This window comes from Choloepus didactylus, chromosome 1, assembly GCF_015220235.1.
Source record: "Choloepus didactylus isolate mChoDid1 chromosome 1, mChoDid1.pri, whole genome shotgun sequence".
Classification (NCBI taxonomy): Eukaryota; Metazoa; Chordata; class Mammalia; order Pilosa; family Megalonychidae; genus Choloepus; species Choloepus didactylus.
The window spans coordinates 232,282,041-232,301,327 of record NC_051307.1 but is presented as its reverse complement, the minus strand read 5'-3'; the positions used below and the strand labels follow the sequence as shown (position 1 = coordinate 232,301,327).

The 19,287-nt window shown below is 37.6% G+C and overlaps 1 protein-coding gene across 3 annotated transcripts in view; it reads right to left on the bottom strand.

Moving 5' to 3' along the window:
* The window catches only part of CNTN4 (contactin 4), an 824,548-nt gene that overhangs the window by 705,799 nt on the left and 99,462 nt on the right, over positions 1-19,287 (bottom strand). For all 3 annotated transcript variants that reach the window (XM_037800525.1, XM_037800543.1, XM_037800528.1), the window contains exon 2: positions 4,242-4,297. The gene's annotated coding sequence lies outside the window, so the exon portion shown is untranslated. The remainder of the gene's footprint in view (positions 1-4,241; positions 4,298-19,287) is intronic.

The window sequence follows — 19,287 nt, the reverse complement described above, 5'->3', positions numbered from 1 at the left end:
TTCACCCATGTTGTAACAATGTAACAGCACTTCATTTTCCTAACCTATTTTAGATGATTAATATAGCCTCACAAAAGATGAAAATCAATTTTATCAGAGAAAAATAATGAATCATCTTCTTCTATTTTTCCCTATGTGAGGAGGCTACCCTGAATTTTGTAGTTAAAACAAAGGAACTTCACGTGAAGAATAGTACAGCCTCCAATTTACAGATGGCCAAACAGGTTCAGAGAGGTTAGGATATTTGCTCAAATATTAAGCAGGAATTTAAGCACAAGGCTTTGAACTCAAAGCCCAAGATTATTCTCATTTAGCTGATGGATATATGACAGAAACAACAAAATGGCTATTTTAGCCACTGAACCTATAGCCTTCAGCTCACCAGAGGCAAATATTTAGAAGTAGAGCTAAAGCATCTGCATTCCATCAATCTTCTGATTTCTTTCAAGAGAGTCTGGAATTTACCATTTTATGAGAAACTGCCTGATAATTAAGTGTTGGCAACAAATGAAACTTTGTTTTTCTTTTCGAAATTAAAGAGCAAATGTGTGAACCAAAATAAATCTGGTTTGGGCTATTCTGACTCACAGACTACCACTTTTACAATGTGTGGTAAAAGACAAAAAGGCCAGACAGATGCAAGAGGGTTCCAGCCAAGTATGGACCCTCTTAAAGTAGGAACAGAGAAGGATCAGGAAAATTTGAGGGAACCTGACTTTCTACTTTTCAGCCTTAATTCTGGACATGCCCAACTACTTAAGGCTTAAGATAGAGGACTTAGTAAATGGAAGATGTCATTCAATCTTGCATTCTGTCCATGGTTAATTTCTGAGGACATCCTCTGTGCAAACACTGATAGATTCTAGGATTACCAGGATGAACAAGTAGCTGTGATCCCTGGCTTAACAGAGTCTAGAGTGAGAGTGTAAGATAATTAAGCATGCATTTCAGTACAGCTTGATCATGATGTTGTTGACATTGATTTCAGCACAGGAGGGAACCCTAACTTAGACAAGAGAAATCAGAGAAAGCGTCCTTAGAAAAAGTACATTTTCAACGAGCAATAAAAGAGTTGGTCAAACAAAGATGGGAAAATAGTATCGCAGAAGAAGGAATAGAATAAGCAAAAATGAGGGAAGAGATGACACATTTGAGCAATTTAAAGAAATTGAGGTTAGTAGAACCTATTTCGCAAGGCAGGGGAGAAAAACTACATTAGAGAGGTAAGCTAGGTAAAAGGATAATGCAGAACCTTTAAAGCCTTATTAAAAAGTTGGGAATCATTAGTCTTTAGGGAAATGTACATCAAAACACAGTGAGATACCACTTCACACCCACTAGAATGGCTATTATTTTTTAAAAAAAGAAGGAAAACAATTGTTGGCAAGGAGGTGGAGAAACTGGAGCTCTTAAGCATTGCTCATAGGAAGTTAAAATGGTACAGCAGCTGTGAAAAACAATCAGCAGTTCCTCAAAAAGTTAAACTCAGAATTACCATGTGACCCCAAAATTCTACTCCTAGAGATATACAGCCAAAGAAATGAAAATACAAATTTGAACCTAGACTTGTATAGCAGCATTTTATTCTGAAGAGCCAAAAGTTGGAAATAATCCAAGTGTTCTTCAACAGGTGAATGGATAAGACATACAATGGAATATTATACTGCAGTAAAAAGGAATGAAGTCTTGGTGCATGCTTCTACAACATAGCTGAACGTTGAAACATTATGCTAAGTGAAACAGATCAGACACAAAAGTACAAATATCATGTGACTCCATTTATATGGAATATCTAGATATAAAATATCTAGAATAAGAAAATTATTAGAGACAAAGTAGACTGGAGGTTACCAGTGGCTGTGAGGAGAGGGGATAGGAGTTACTGCATAAGGGTACTGAGTTTTGGTAAGGGATGGAGGTGATGGATGCACAACATAGTAAATATAATTAAGGCTTCTCACTAGTATACTTAAAATAATTAAAACAGCAAATTTCACATTATATATGCATGTTACAATAAAAGGTAAAATTGATAGTCAATCCAAAAGAAATAGTGGAAATGAAAATTTTAGCAGAGGCTTGATTAATCTGATCAGATTAGTAATTTAGGAAGACCACTGCTGCTATATTGAATAGAATGGATTACAGGAAGAAAAAACTGAAGGCTGTCAAAAAAAAAGTTAGTGACAAATTTAGGAACACCCAGGGTATCTTGAAATAATGCTATAGCAATCATAGATCATGTGGAACAGAGGTTCCCCCTGAATAACCTGCAAACTGACCCCACACACATGAACCCACCCATCAAGAGACAAAAGATCAGAAGACCCAAGCAGCAAAACCCAGAGAAATAAAAAAGGATTGTTGTTTTAAGCCATTGAGTTTCAGGGTAGTTTGTTAGAGAGCAAAAGCTAATTGATAAAAACACCTTAACTTGATCTTGGTTTAGGAAAACATCTGAGAAATCAAGTGAATAAATTTGTTTCCTAATTTTAAAAATCAAGAGTGTTAAAAAAATCTTCACTGAGGCTCAGAATTATGCAGCAATATTTACACAATGTCATCAATCCCCACACTGATTAATTAATTTTTATCTTGCTTGGGAGAAAAGTTGATTTTTAAAAGATAGTTATTACATTTTTTAAAATGTCAAGCAAATAAGCATATGAAAAAATGTTCCACATCATATATCATTAGGGAATTGCAAATTAAAACAACAATGAAATACCACTGTACTCTCATTAGAATGGCTAACGTTCAAAACACCCACAACACCAAATGCTGACAAGGATGGAGAAACAGGAATGTTATTCATTGCTGGTGGGAATGCAAAATGGTTTCGTCACTTTGGAAGACAATTTGGAAATTTCTTACAAAGCTAAAGATAAGATTACTACATTATCCAGCAATTGTGCTCCTGAAAACATAAGTCCATGTAAAAAACTGCACATTAATGTTCATAGCAGCTTTATTCATAGTTGCCAGAAACTGGAAGAAACTAAAATGCCATTCATCTATGAATGGATAAACAAACAGTGGCACAGCCACACAATGGAATAGTATTTGGCAATAAAAAGAAATGAGCTATCAAGCCACGAGAAAACAGGGAGGAAACTTAAATATATACTGCTAAGTGAAAGAAGCCAGTCTGAACTACATACTATATGACTCCAACTATATGACACTGTGGAAAAGACACTGTGGAAAAGACAACTATTGAGACAGTAAAAAGATCAGTAGTTGCTAAGGAAGGGGTGGAAAGAAGTGATGAATAGGTGGAGCACAGGGCATTTTTAAGGCATTGAAACTACTCTATTTGATATTGCAATGGTGGACACATGACATCATGCACTTGTCAAAACACATTGAACTGTATGCACAAAAAGCGAATCCTAATGTAAATTATGGATATAGTTCTAATAATGTGTCAATATTGGTTCATCGATTGTAACAAATGAACCAACCAAATCAAAATGTTAATAATAGGGGAAAGTGTGTGTGTGTATGTGTGTGTGTGTGAGACAAGAAGAGGGATATGGTAACTGCATCTTCTGTGAAGTTTTTCTGTAAACCTAAAACTGCTCCAAAAATAAAGTTTATGAAAAAGTCAGTATTTTATTTTTGTAAACCAATGGAATGAGATCTTCTTCCTCCCCACCCATGTTAATCTATTGCCTCATAAACACCTAGGCACATTTGACATCCTCAAAATCACTAGTCTAATTTTTGAGGTATATATACACGTTTTGTTTTTTAGATCTGTATCTTTAATTAAAGAAAAAAACACACATGTAGTAGACAGTGAGTTGCATGGCTCATGTTTTAACCCCCACAAGACTTACATATGCATAGAACCCAGTTAACTTAATGCTTATGTTGTTGATGGCTAAAATATTCTCTCCTGTAAACCGTTTGACAAAAGTACAACCTTTACTTTATTCCTGATCTACTTTCCATGATGTCAGATTATGAAGTTTTTAAATTAAAAATTATTCTGAACCTCAAAAAACCTACCTCCAGTTTCTTCTTCAGAGAGAAATGGGGTCTCAATTACTTATCTTAAGGCCTTAATTTATATGACGTCGGTACTTTCATTAACTCCAAGATTCAGAAAAAATCATCAAAAATGATCTTACGCTTAAACTCTGTAAGGAAGGGTTTTCAATATTGCCATAGAAACTAAGGATGCTAATCAAAGGTGAAAGACATGTAAGGGAAATCTTCCCTTGTGGGAAGCTTACCTTTCAAAACAGTTCTTGGGGCCACATGCTGTGGAGTTACTCTATGTCAATCATTCCTAAAATAGAAAAGAAAAAATATACAAATAAGTATATCCTTCAAGAATATATAGGCTTTTAGGGAGCAGAGGCTTAACTATCATCCTCCCATTCTAAAGTCAAACTGGGGAGAAATGAGAATTGAATACAATTAAAATAGATTTCCAGATTGATAGAACTGCCTAGATTAGGAGCCAGGATTCTAGGTTCACTTTCTGTGCCTTGCCTCCTATTAGCTGTGTGACGTCAACTCAATTCACCCTCTATCCTTTCCTTGTTGGTTTCATGGCTCTTTAGGAGCCTGTGATTTCTGTAGTATTCAGATTCAATAGAAAATAATTTCCAAAGAAGGTACATGACAAAGGATTTTAAAATAAGAAAAGATGAAAAATGGATTAGAAGGCAACCTGTGGTTTTTGCTAGCTATAGGAATTTATAAAACGGGATGACAATTAAAGAAAAAAAAAAGACCCAAAACACTTTTCAAATAAACACGGCATTACATCTTTTCTTAAAGCTACTAAATAAAATTCTGTGAAATGATTTTGTACCCCAGAGCATTCTTCCTGAAGAAATAAGTTTGTTTTACCTCTGAAGGCAAATTTCCTAAGCATAAATGTTTATGAATGCATTGTGTATTGTGTGTCATGCAACCAAGTTTCAACAACAGATAACTTTACTCTTAGGACAAATGTCATGCGATTTCTTATATAACTGAACATACTTCATGTAGATTATATATCTACATATACACACACACACATACACACACATACATACAGATATACACACACTTACTCTGGCCACTCAAAAATACCTTAAATTACACAAGTCTACTCAGATTTATATTTAAATGTGGCAGAATTGACTGCAATAGAAATGCTACATTTTCTTGATTGGCCATAAATTCATCATTAATTCTTAAGTGTACGCTATTCCTTTGCTGGCTAGCATAATAGTTCATCTCTATATTAAATCCCTAACTACTTTTTCTTCTCAAGTTAGTATCAATCATTTCCACAGGTAAGGAGCAAACAAATGTTCTTCATATTTTTAATATATTCAGAAACTTAATTTTACTCTTTTTGCCAGAACAAAGGGCAGTCACCTATCCTTTTGTGCATATTTTTAAATACTGCCAAAATGATTATGATAAATATAAGGAAATGTTGCCCATGAAAAGGGGAAATTTCATTCAAGAGAATTCTGAATCATAAATACATCACCATGTGTTTAATTTTAATAGACTCACCAGCTATAAGTTTATGAGTTGGCTGCAAAAGTTCAGATTGTACCTAAAAGCCTAAATTTATTTTTCTTACATTAAGGGCACCCACTTACATGAAGCTTAAGCTCTATTTACAATCACAGGCATTATTTATAACTCTAGCCTATGTATAATTAACAACAGTTAAAATGATAATAATTTTAGAAACACTGGTCAAAGTTTCATGTTTTCTTTTCAAGTATTAATAGAATCTTCTCATACATATACACATATATACATATAAACATATGCATATACAAACACACATACATACACATATACACATTCACAGAATGAAGATGGGGATTATCTTAATCCAGTGAAATGACATAGACATGAAATGAAAACTTATGCAAAAATTTTATTCACTATATTAGTAATTACACTCCTCTTGTCCAAAAATGAAAGCTCTGGGACAAGCTGTCTGAATTCAGATACTTGTTCAATTATTTACTAGCTGTTTGGCCTTGAGCAACTCACTTTAATTGATATAAGCCTCAATTTCACTTCTAAAATGGGGAAAATAACATTATTCAGCCTCAAAGAGCAACTGACAATTAAGTAGCATCATGCAGGGTAGGCATTCAGTCCACTACTGGGAACACGGTAAACCAGTAGCAGCAGTAGCAACATTAGTAAGAGATTCTAATACATTATGGATGGTCTGGTGAAGCGATACCAAACACACAAAAAAACAAAGGAAGGACCTAAAGACAAAACACACCCCAAAATATTGTCTATAACATTTAACACTAGATTCACGCCTTTGATTTATTTATTTATTTATTTTGAAATAAATTCAAAGTTACATGAATAGTTGCAAAAACAATACTAGCTCCATACATGGAATTCCATCATACTCTGATCCCCCTCCCCTGATAGCTCAATCCACCAACTTTAACCTGCTGTCACATCGCTATTTCTTTCCCTCCCTCCCTGCCTCCCTCCCTATCTATCATCTATAAACATTTGTGTGTTTAGAGTTGGATTCTCCATATCTTCTGGTTTTATCATATGCATGAAGATTTTCTGTTGTTTTTGGCCTCTTGGCATTTGTTTTGCTTGACAGGGTTCTTTCAAGTTGTAACAAAAAAAGGATATCAATCTAATTTTTCAGAGACATAGTTTGGTGACATACACTTTCTCTAACTAACCAGCAGATGGCGTCTGTGAGTCACCTATATCCCTCAAGTCAGTTCACAACCTTGTTCCCACGGTGTGTGGGGAAATGATTCTTGTGGGTTCATTTGGAGAACTCAGTTTGGGTGTGTTGCTGGAGCCGTCTGCCCTGAATGTGGGGCGTGTGTACGGGTGGATAGGGAGGAAGGGCAGTTCTAATGTTCAAATCCCCCTGGTTCCAGGAGATTCCAGGCCTCCACAAGAGTCTAAGCCTTCATTTCAGTTCAGCCCCAGACCCTCTCTCTCGCTGCTCTACAAACCACCGGACTTGGCATAGCGCCCCAGGGTTCTCTGAGCAGGTCCCCCCTCCCAGCCACGATCCTCCAGGAGCTCAGCCGAGGGAATGTCATGCTACGTCTCCAGTGTGCGCTGTCCCTCAACGGAAGCCCTGAGACGCCAGGCCGTGCCATAGCACGCTCTCTGCTTGTTTCAGAATGCAGAATGTCTGAGGCTGTCTTTACTGCAATACCTTGCGGGCTGAGAACAGCTGAGGTTTTCTCCACAGAGAGAGAAAGAGGGACAGAGAAACTCCCAGGTTCTCCCGTCAGCCAGAGATAGCACCCAATCCTCTGGGCTCCCTATCCTGAGACAGATATGTCCCCTGATTCTCCCAAGGTCAGTTGTCACCAAAAGCTTCTGTCTGCTTGTTGAGGATTCGTTGTCTGTATTGAGCAGTTAATATTAAAACCTCACTTGGAGCTGGGCTGAGAGAGTGTACTGCGCGGCCTCCGTGAGGGAGGGGCTCTCAGCTCTAGGCTCTCAGCTCTCAGAGTGGGTCCGCAGTTTTACTTAGAGATTTTATGCTGTGATCTTGGGCATAACTCCCAATTCAGGTTGGTGGATGATGAGTGGGTAGTTACGTTTGTCTCCCCGCTGTTATTCCAGGTTATTTACTGTTTTTTTGTTCATTTATGAATTGTTCTGGGGGAGACTAAGTCTTCCACTTCTCTCTATGCTGCCATCTTCCCAGAATCCTCCCCTTTATTTTTGAAATTGCTTTCAGAGGAAACCCAGGTCAAGAGAATTTATCTCTTGGGTGGGCTAACATATCATGGATGCATTTATCACATCAGTTAGTTGTCATGAAGCAAAGAACAATGCCACAGAAAAAGGAAAGTAGGATGGAGGGACTGGGAGAGTAAGGAGGAGCATCTGTACTTGGTCAAAGAAGACCTGTGAATCAGTATCTCTTCATGAAAGAACTTGCCCAACTGCAGCTCCTGTAGTGGAGTTATAGCTATTGAACCACCAATTAACACTTGATCAAAGTCAACCAATCAGATACTCCTTCAGATTTTTGAATTGCAAAACTGAAAGTTCCAGCCATGTAAAGATAGGATTATTGTCAAAGAAGCCAGTCTGTTGAGAGAATCAGAGAATGAAACAGACATTCAGAGATAAACAGAGCTGAGATAATATACACACTCCTGATCCTCTTGAGAATTATATAAGAGAGTGAAAATAGGCTAAAAGGGGGCGAGTTAGCCCCACCTCCAGTCTTTTCAAGTCAGGTCACACTTTACCTAGTTTTCTGTGCTTACATGGCTATCAATTTGCATGGCATATCATTTTAATAGAACTTCTCCTAACAAACTAGCTTAGTTTCTGTACCTTGCAATTAAATGTTTGCTGTTTAAGAAAGCACAAACCCTGTGAAGGCAAGCTTCTGTGGATAATACAATGCCTAAGCTATGTGCCTGAAGAAACCGAGGGAGACAAATGCGTGAGTAATAAACAGAAACAAACCAAATACTAGCCCTGTGATACCAGCCTCATATTTGCAAGGAAATCGCCATATATAAATTTTCCTGACTCATGAACCCAAATGGCAGTCAACTGTTCCACTACTCTTATAAACCAATTAGTTTTTAAATTTGGCATTTATTCACTTTTGTAAAAGTATTTACTAGGAGAAGAAAGAGAACAATGTCCCTGTCACAATAAAACCAGCATTTTCCTCTGCCACCCACCTCAAAAAAACAAAAAGAAATCATCAAAATACATGTGTAAAAACAGTAATAGAATATTATTTTTAAATAATCCTTTTAATAAAGTGTTACATTTCAGGATCCTAATGGACCCTGTGCTCCTATAACATCTAGCATATGTTTCTAGCAGGACATTAATCACAATATATATAAATGTGGGTTCATATATCTTCAAAATGCCACCCTCACCTTACTGTGGGAAATGATGTACCTGTCATATTTGTCTTACTCTTACGTTTGAACAGGCAGGGACTAGAACAACCAGATCTAAAACATGTGCTCCCTAAATGTGTGCTGACTGAATGAATGGATCCAACCTACCAATCTTTCAAATTAAGAATATGGTTTTGAAGTTCAATTTTCAGTGTATTTTCATAATTGCTCTTAAAGGGAAATTTCTAATGTTGCCTAGGTTGACACTGAGAATTGTTCATTGATTCCTCATTGGAAAAGTCTGAAATAGTCATATTCTTATTGGGGAAAGAACATGATTTAGTTAAAGCTTCACATGTCATATCTGCCTGCATGGACAGAGATGAATCAGTCAGACACTTAACTCCATTCCTTGAAAGGAGATAAAGAAGCAAGAATTTCCCTTAGTCACTTTTGGTGCTGCCTTACACAGAGTGGAAAAAACCTCAGCATCATAGTTGAAGCTTGATCAGCTAATACCATCTTCCTGGAAAGAAAAGGCCTTTCATTACACTTTAAAAGTTCAGTTTCCTTACGCATAAAATGAGCATAATAATTGTATCTCCACCCTATAGTGTTGTTGTGAAGGTAGAATGAGATAATTTACATAAGGAACACTGTACACTCATAATATGCATAACATATGCTAGGTATCAATAAAATAATTATTTAAAAATTAAAAAAATATGAACTTCTCATGTTTACTCACACCCGTATCTTTTACATGCTCTCATAAAAGAGTACTAACTTATGGTTAAATTTTCGTCATGGCTTTTATTATAAACTCTAGGAAAATCATATGTGAAAATAAACAGGAAATTATAAACATGAACAAATGAATAAATGGATGGATCTCTCTCTGCTCAGAATGAATGTTTCAGGAGTTTTGAACAATTCACTTGGTGTCAACATAAATGCACTGGCTATACTAAAACAGAAAGGAACTTGAAATTCATGAATGATTGCAGAGCTTCTTGGCTAAAAGCAACCAGGAAGATGTAGCAGCTGGCAAGTCCTGCATCAGAGAGGAGGATTTACTCAAGGGAACAAAAGTCCTGATCTAGACCCTTCCCAAATACCTCAGAACTAAACAGTGTGGGGGTTATTTATTTAGGACAAAAACAAACCTTCCCAAGTGATGGGTAAGAACATGAGGATAATTCTAATGTAAATGCTCAAAACACACAGAAGAGACATGTCTAATGCGTTCAAATCTCACAGACTTAAAGCATGCAAGATGTAAGATCAGGAAGGAAGGAATAGTGCTCTCTTGACTTTGTACATTTGGGTCAGATTTTCTTCTTTCTAAAGAAATTATATATATATACATATACACACACACACACATAGATGTATAGCTACATCTACAAAATGGATATCTATATCTATATTTATATTGAGATAGATGTATATCTAATTCTATAGCTACATCTATATCTATATGGATACCATCACTCACAAGTCTCCTATAGTTTTATTTAATCACTCTTCACATTATGCCTTTAAAGAATCAGTAGAAAGACATGAGCTCTGAAGTCAAATAAGCATCTAAGTTGTATATTTTACCTGATACCTGAATTCAAGCATGTTATTTAATTCCTTACAGTCTCGGTTTCCTCAACTGTATACAGAATCAATAATAATTACCCTGCTGAGTTCTTGTAAAGATAAAATGAGATAATGCATGACAACTATCTGTTCTACAGCAAGTAATGGAGAAATATCTTTTATTATTATATTATTTTAACATGAAAGGACAGCATGAGAGGAAAGAGGTATCATTCAGTAGCTGACCATATTTTAAAATGCCACTGCAGGGAGGAGGGGCAAGATGGCGGCATAGAGAAGAGTGGAAGCTAAGTAGTCCCCCTGGAACAACTACAAAAAACCAGAAACAACTAGCAAATAATCCAGAATAACTGCAGGGGGACAAACGAGACCATCCACTCATCATACACCAACCTGAATTGGGAGGAATGCCCGAGAACACAGCATAAAATCTGTAAGTAAAACCTGCGGAACCAAGTCGTGGGACCCCTTCCCCCATAGCCCGAGCTGCAAAGCCTCATGGTGCCAGAGAAAAGCTCTCTCCCAGCAAGCGAATATAGCTCAGCTGAGCTCCAACTGGGGTTTTAAGTAGCGAGTGTGAACTGCTCGCTACAGGTACGCATCCCCAAAAAACAGACAGAGGCTTTGGGTGACGACTGACCTGGGAGAGCCAGAGGGTCGCCTTGGACTGGGTCTGAAGGGGACTATCTGTTTCTTTTCTGGCTCAGTGGAGAAAGCCCCAGTCATTTTCAGTTTCCAGGGCTGTGAAGCGGAGAAGGGTGGAGACAGCACAAGCAGAGAATGAGACCATTGAAATGCTAATGACCTCCACCTGGGGGGTCTGTCTTCTCTAGGAGGAAAGGGGTGGGGCCCTTTCCATTCAGAACCAGACCCCAGAGCCTGGGGGAACACGGCTATACCTCCTCACACCAGTCAAGAATTATAGGCTAACAGGCATCACCTGCTGGGAAGAAAAGCACAGTGACCCGAGGCATCAAAGGGTGGAGCAATTTTCTAAGACACACCCTCAGGGAAACCAGATACTGAATATTTCTTCCCTCTGGGACCTGAGCCTGTTCTGGTCTGGGAAAACCTGAGTTGGATAACCAAGGAAACCATGCCTAGACAACAGAAAATTACAACCTACCCTAAGAGAAACAAAGTTATGGCCCAGTCAAAGGAACAAACGTACCCTTCAACTGAGATACAGGAATTTAAACAACTAATGCTAAATCAAATCAAAAAGTTTAGAGAAGATATTGCAAAAGAGATAGAGGCTGTAAAGGAAGCACTGGGCATGTATACGGCAGAAATCAAAAGTTCAAAAAAACAACTAGTAGAATCTATGGAAATGAAAGGCACAACACAAGAGATGAAAGACACAATGGAAACATACAACAGCAGATCTCAAGAGGCAGAAGAAGACACTCAGGAACTGGAGAACAAAACACCTGAAAGCCTACACGCAAAGGAGCAGATGGAGAAAAGAATGAAAAAATATGAGCAACGTCTCCAGAAACTCAAGGATGAAACAAAGTACAATAATGTACATATCATTGGTGTCCCAGAAGGAGAAGAGAAGGGAAAGGGGGCAGAAGCAATAATAGAGGAAATAATTAATGAAAGTTTCCCATCTCTTATGAAAGACATAAAATTACAGATCCAGGAAGCGCAGCGTACTCCAAACAGAAGAGATATCAATAGACCTACGCCAAGACACTTAATAATCAGATTACCAAATGTCAAAGACAAAAAGAGAATCCTGAAAGCAGCAAGAGAAAAGCTATCCATTACATACAAAGGAAGCTTAATAAGATTATGTGCAGATCTCTCAGCAGAAACCATGGAGGGAAGAAGGAAGTGGTGTGATATATTTAAGATACTGAAAGAGAAAAACCGCCAACCAAGAATCCTATATCCAGCAAAGCTCAAAATATTTTCTGACAAACAGACAATGAGAGACTTTGTGAACAAGACACCTGTCCTAAAGGAAATACTAAAGGGAGCACTACAGGGTGATAGAAGACAGGAGTGCGTGGTTTGGAACACAATTTGGGGAGATGGTAGTACAACAACGTAAGTACACTGAACAAAGGTAACTATGAATACGGTTGAGAGAGGAAGGTGGGGAGCATGTGAGACACCACAAGAAAGGAGGAAAGTTAAAGACTGGGACTGTGTAACTTGGTGAAATCTAGAGTGTTCAACAATTGTGACAAAATGTACAAATATGTTCTTTTACGAGGGAGAACAAGCAAATGTCTACCTTGCAAGGTGTTAAAAATGGGGAGGCACTGGGGGAGGGATGCAATCAGCATAAACTAGAGACTGTAACTAATAGAATCATTATATTATGCTTCCTTTAATGTAACAAAGGTGATATACCAAGGTGAATGCAGATAAGGGGGGGGGGATAGGGGAGGCATGTTGGACACTTGACATTGGTGGTATTGTCTGATTCTTTGTTCTGCTTTGATTTGAGGTTGTTTTTCCTTTTGCTGCTTCTAGCTGTCTTTTTTTTTTCCTCTTTCTTTTGCCTCTCTACCTTCTTTGACTCTCTCTCCTGCCTTGTGGAAGAAATGTAGATGCTCTTATATAGATAATGGTGAAGGTGGTGAACACATAAATGTATGACCATGCAGAAAACCATCGATTATTTACTTGGGATGGAATGTATGGTGAGTGAACAAAACCATATTAAAAAAAAATGGGTTGTTGACAAAACCTCGAGGGCAATATACTGAGTGAAATAAGCCAGACACATTAGGACAATTATTGCAGGGTCTCACTGATAGGAACTAATTATAATATGTAAACTCATAGACATGAAATATAAGGTACCAAGGTATAGGATGAGGCTTAAGAATGGGGAGTGGTTGCTTAGTATGAGCAGAATGTTCAATTAGGATGAACTTAAATGTTTGGAAATGAACAGGGGTGTTGGTAGCAGGATGTGAGAATAACTAACAGCGCCGAATGGTGTGTGAATGAGGTGGAAAGGGGAAGCTCAGAGTCATATATGTCACCAGAAGGAAAGTTGGAGGTCAAAAGATGGGAATGTATAAAACTGAATCCTATGGTGGGCAATGTCCATGATCAACTGTACAAATACTAGAAATCACTTCATGAAGCAGAACAAATGTATAACAATACAATTAGAAGTTAATACTAGAAGGGCATATAGGGAAGAACTATATACCTATTACAAACTATATACTACAGTTAGTAGTATTTCAACATTTTTTCATAAACAGTAACAAATGTACTATATCAATACTACGAGTCAACAGTTGAGGGGGTTTGATTAGGGATAGGGGAGGATTAGAGTTTCCTTTTTTTTTTTTTTTTTCATCTTTCACTTTATTTCTTGTCTGGAGTAATGAAAAGTTTCTAAAAATTGAACAAAAATTAAATGTGATGGATGCACAGCTGTATGAGGGTACCCAGGGGCAAGTGATTGTACACTTTGGATCTTTGGATAATTGTATGGTATCTGAACAATCTCAATAAAAATGAAAAAAATAAAAATGCCACTGCAGGTAATGGGCTTTTCCTTAAATCTATCCTATTTCAGTTAAGTTTTTGATGGCATTTTTCCATCACTGAATCTGCAGGTATTTCTCATGGGTGTTTACTTCCTTCAGGTATTAAAACTCAACCTGAATTTTCTGTAAGAGGAAAAGGTCATGTTGGTGTTAAATTATCCAGATACATTTCCAGAATGACCATTAGCTTTGCCTGATATAATTTAGTATTAACATGAGAGTTATTAAAATACTATCAAGCAAGAGATTACATGTAAATGCACTTTTCAATGTGAAGTGGGATGCACTTCTAATCGTGCTGTTTAGCTACACAGAAACAAACGGTCATTTGATTCTTTTATCATTATCACAACGAATAATATTAACCACAGAGATCACTAATGGGTTCCCCCACAGACACTCAAAGTAGACAACAATACAACATAATACATAACAGGCTTTAGAGTGATTAAGAGATAATCACATCCTTGGGACTTTCACTGGGTAAAATAAGTGGCATCACTAGAATATGATTATCCTTTGATAACAAGGGTCCCTGCAGTTTTCACAGAGTGAGAAAGAAGTCATTACTGTAGGGAAAAATGTGTATTTATTTTACTGAAACATAAATCTGACAATTTAAGCTAATGAACAGTGGCTATCCGTGAAATGACAATATTACACAGTGTAGGAGGTTTTGTATCAAGGTTACACAGAACACTGTCACCGTGAAGAGTCTGGCCTGGAAAGCCATTTTCTAGGAGACTAATTTCTAGGGTCTTCAGTACAAGATAAACAGGTATGGAAGACACTTAAGAGCTTAGAGATCTATGAATCTATTTTAGACAGGGAAGGGACTGAGAACAGCAATGGGAATGGCTTATGTGGCTCATTAGTTGCAAGGTTAGAAACTTGAGAGTCTGAGCTTCACAAGTTGCCCTGATGTAACATAATTAGAGCAGTGCACATGAGGGGCTAGAGACAGATGTACCAGTCTACATGAGATCCCAGGACAAATAGCCAGTGACATCAAAATAGGGAACTTCAGCATGCAGGTTTAGAATTAAGAGTCCAGGAAAAAGAAACAGGAATGAGTCTTTGACATTGCTCTCAAGGATAAAAAAAGTCTTATTCATGAGAGAAGAGCTTAAGTGTTATAATGGCAAGCAAAATCTTCTCACCTGAAATGACTCAGAACTAATTCACAAAAAGTAGCCAAAAGTTACTCTCCTTGAGTTTCCATTTTCTGATCAATGAAATGGGTAATTTAAAAAAAAAAAAAAAAACACCCTACAGTTACAGGGAAAATTATAGAAATATTTAGCGTGAAAGTACTCTGTAAGTTATACAACACTTTATAGTTGTCAGACACTAGTATTATCATTATTTGGAGAGATTGCTCACGTAGGACTTAAGATGAGGTGAAAATACATAATATCTCAAAGCTTCTGCTAGTGACGTGATTTTACTTTATTTGTGAGAGATAACAATAGCCCAGAACTTTCAGGAAAGATGGCAGAGTAGGGAGCTCCAGAACTCACTCCTCCTCCAAAAACAGATAGTAAGCAGGCAGAAACTCTCTGAAACAACTGTTTTGGGGCTCTGAATGCCAGAAGCACACTGTATAGCATCGAGGGAAGAGCAGGACAAAGAGGCTAAGAAACTGCAGTGAACAACTGTGTGTAACTTGCTCCACAGCAGCTGCCAGTGCAAATCCCCCACTCTCAAGTTAAGTGACATCAGGTCCAGTCCCTGGTTGGCTACTCTGGATGGAGAGAGATATAGAAGCCCTCTTCCTCAAGAACGGGGGAGTAGGTGGTAGACACAGTGGAGTACAGATCATGGTTTTTGATAGGCGAATTTGGCTCACTGGGTCCTGGCTCTGAACTGCTGTTTTAGCCCACCCTGGACATGGACCACAGTGGACATTATATAAGCCCTACTCTGACAAGCGTGAAGGTGGGAGATGTTTAAAGATGCAGGGCCTTCTTATGGCAGCAGAGAAAAGTTTGCTGAAGAGTGCCATCTGCTGGGCAAGACAGAAAGGCACAGCTTTGGGGAGCTGTCAAAAACGTTTTGTGGTGTCTTTCCTGATTTTCTTCTCCCCGGGGTTCTTTGGAACTGGTCTACACTACCTTTGCAGGTCCCAGGCACTATTTTGGCTGGGAAATACTGACCTGGGAAACTCCTCTCTGGGGTGAACCTACAGGCAAAAGCAGCTAGAAGAAATGAAAGGAGAATTAAAAAAAAAAAAAAATTAGAGACATAAAAAAAACAGAGATTGATTCCTAGAGAAGGAACAGAGGAAAGGAAGCTTTCTCCTTGGGGGTGAAACAATAGCATAAATAGTGCAATCTTAAAAATTATACCACCTACCCATGGCAAGAATCAGACAAAGAAATGAGGAAAAAATATGATCAGTTAAACATGGGCAATTCAAAAGCTCTAGAATAAGTTGAACCTAGTATCAAAGAAGAGCCTTAATACAAAACCAATCAACAATAAAACCCAAGGCAAGAAAGAGGAACTGACCTTCAGAGCAAACTCATCAAGACAGTCAGATGCCTAGACAGAAGGAAAAAAATTACAAGTCATATGTTCTAGTTTGCTAATGCTGCCAGAATGCAAAACACCGAAATGGACTGGCTTTTATAAAGGGGGTTTATTTGGTTACACAGGTACAGTCTTAAGGCCATAAAGTGTCCAAGGTAACACATCAGCAAGTGGGTACCTTCACTGGAGGATGGCCAATGGTGTCCGAAAAACCTCTGTTAGCTGGGAAGGCAAGTGGCTGGCGTCTGCTCCAAAGTTCTGGTTTCAAAATGGCTTTCTCCCAGGACGTTTCTCTCTAGGCTGCAGTAACTCAAAAATGTCACTCTTAGTTGCACTTGTAATATTTGTCCTCTCTCAGCTTCCCCGGAGCAAGAGCTGCTTTCAATGGCCGTCTTCAAAATGTCTCTCATCTGCAGCTCCTGTGCTTTCTTCAAAGTGTCCCTCTTGGCTGTAGCTCCTCTTCAAAATGTCACTCACTGAGTTCCCTCTGCCCACCAGCTCATTTACATGGCTCCACTGATCCAGGCCCACCCTAAATGGGTGGGGTCATGTCTCCATGGAAATATCCAATCAGAGTCATCACCCACAGCTGGATGGGGCACATCTCCAAAGAAACACTTAAAGAAATCTAATCAAAACTGATAACGTCTGCTCACACAAGATTACATCAAAGATAATGGCGTTCGGGGGACACAATACATTCAAACTGGCACACCATACTAAGAAACAGTAACATACAGCCTAGTCAAAGGAACAAATTAAACTTCAGAGGAGATGCAGAATTTGGAACAACTAAACAAAGATGGTCAAACAAATCCCCTAAATAAATGCAAGGAGATGAAGAAAATATGGCTAAAGAGATAAAAGAAATTACAAAGACAACAGGTGAGCATAAAGAAGAATTTGAAAATATGAAAAAATGTGCAGCTGCTGTGGAAGACAGGTTGGCAGTTCCTCAGGTAGTTAAGTATAGACTTGTCACATGATCCAGAAATCCCACTACTAGTTATATACCCAGAACTGAAAGCAGGGACTCAAACAGACATTTGTACACTGATGTTCATAGAAGCATTATTCACAATTGCCAAAAGCAAGATGCAATCCAAATGTCCATCAACAGAGGAGTGGAAAAACAAAATGTGGTACATACAAATGATGGAATATTATTTAGTTATAAGCAGGAATGAAAAGTCCTGATGCATGTGACAACATGGAAGAACCTTAGAACACTATGTTGAGTGAAATAAGCCAGACACAAAAGGACAAATATTTTATGATTTCACTGTTATGAACTAATTATATAAGCAAACTCATAGAGTTAGAATCTAGAAATGTATGATACCGGGGGTAGAGAATGGGGAGCTGATGCTTAATTTGTGCAGAATTTCTAATTAGGTTGATTGTAAATGTTTGGAAATGGATAGCGGGTATGATAACACAGTATTGTGAGAGCAATTAACAGCAATGAATTAAGTGTATGAATGTGATTGAAAGGGAACTTTTGGGTCATGTATGTTAGTAGAAGGAAAGGTGGAGGATAAAACCTGGAACTCTATAAAACAGTGAATCTTGTTGTGGATGATGACTGTGGTTAATAGTACAAATATAAGAATGTTCTTTCATGAATTATAACAAATGTATGTCACTATTACAAGGTGTTCATAATAGGGTGGTATATGGAAAAATACACCTAATGCAAATTGTGGACCAAAGTTAACAATAATATTTTAATATTCTTTCATCAGTTGTAACAAAGGTACCACATCAGTACAAAGTGTCAAATATAGGGGCATATATGGAAACATTGTATTTTTACTTGACTTTTATGTAAACCTACAACTTCTCTAATTAAAAAAATTAATAACAATATTTTTAAATGCATTAAGCTAAGTGAAAGAAACAAGACAAAAATACTACATATGGGATAATTCCATTTGCATAAATGTCTCTAGAGAGACAGAATTAGATTAGCGGTTATATAGGGATGGTGAAGGACTGAGGGATTGAGTGGTAATTGTTAAGGGGTATGTTTTTTTTTTTCTTTTTGGAGTAATGAAAATGTTCTAAAATTGATTGTGGTGATGAATGAACAACTCTGATTCTACTAATAGCCACTGATTGTACAGTTTGGATAGATTGTATGCAATAAAAATTGCTTTTAAAAAAGACATAATGGTAGTCCAGATAATACATAATAATTAGTTAGCTACTATAATATGCCTGGGACATTGTGGTCGACAAGAACTACCCTCACTCTAAAATCTTAAAATGTGTGAAAAGATATTATCAATACTAAGTGTTCACAAAATCAAAGAGCCAAAAATTCTGTTAAGTCAGTGTTTATAAACCAGAGGCAATTTTTTTAGCAATAACTGAAGTAGAGGAGTTTGCTACTGGCATCTAGCAGGTAGAAGCCAGGGATGCTGCTACACATCCTATATTGCATAAGACCCTGTTCTAATTACAAGCAATTACTGTTGGTATGTTTATCTCATAATTTGCATGCTTTGAATGACTGGATGCCCACCAGTCAGCATACCCTAGAAACTACCTCATCTACCTTTACACATTCTAGGAATCAAGTAGAGAAATAATTGCCATCAAATCATTGAAGACCATAGTCAAATGTAGGCTTTGTACCTCCTTAAATCTCCATTAAGGAAAATGATCAGGTTTAAATGCAATTCTGCTTTTCCCATTGGAAAACCATAGGGGAAGTGTAAATGTGTTGGCCATTTGTAAAACCAGAAAAGGAAAAT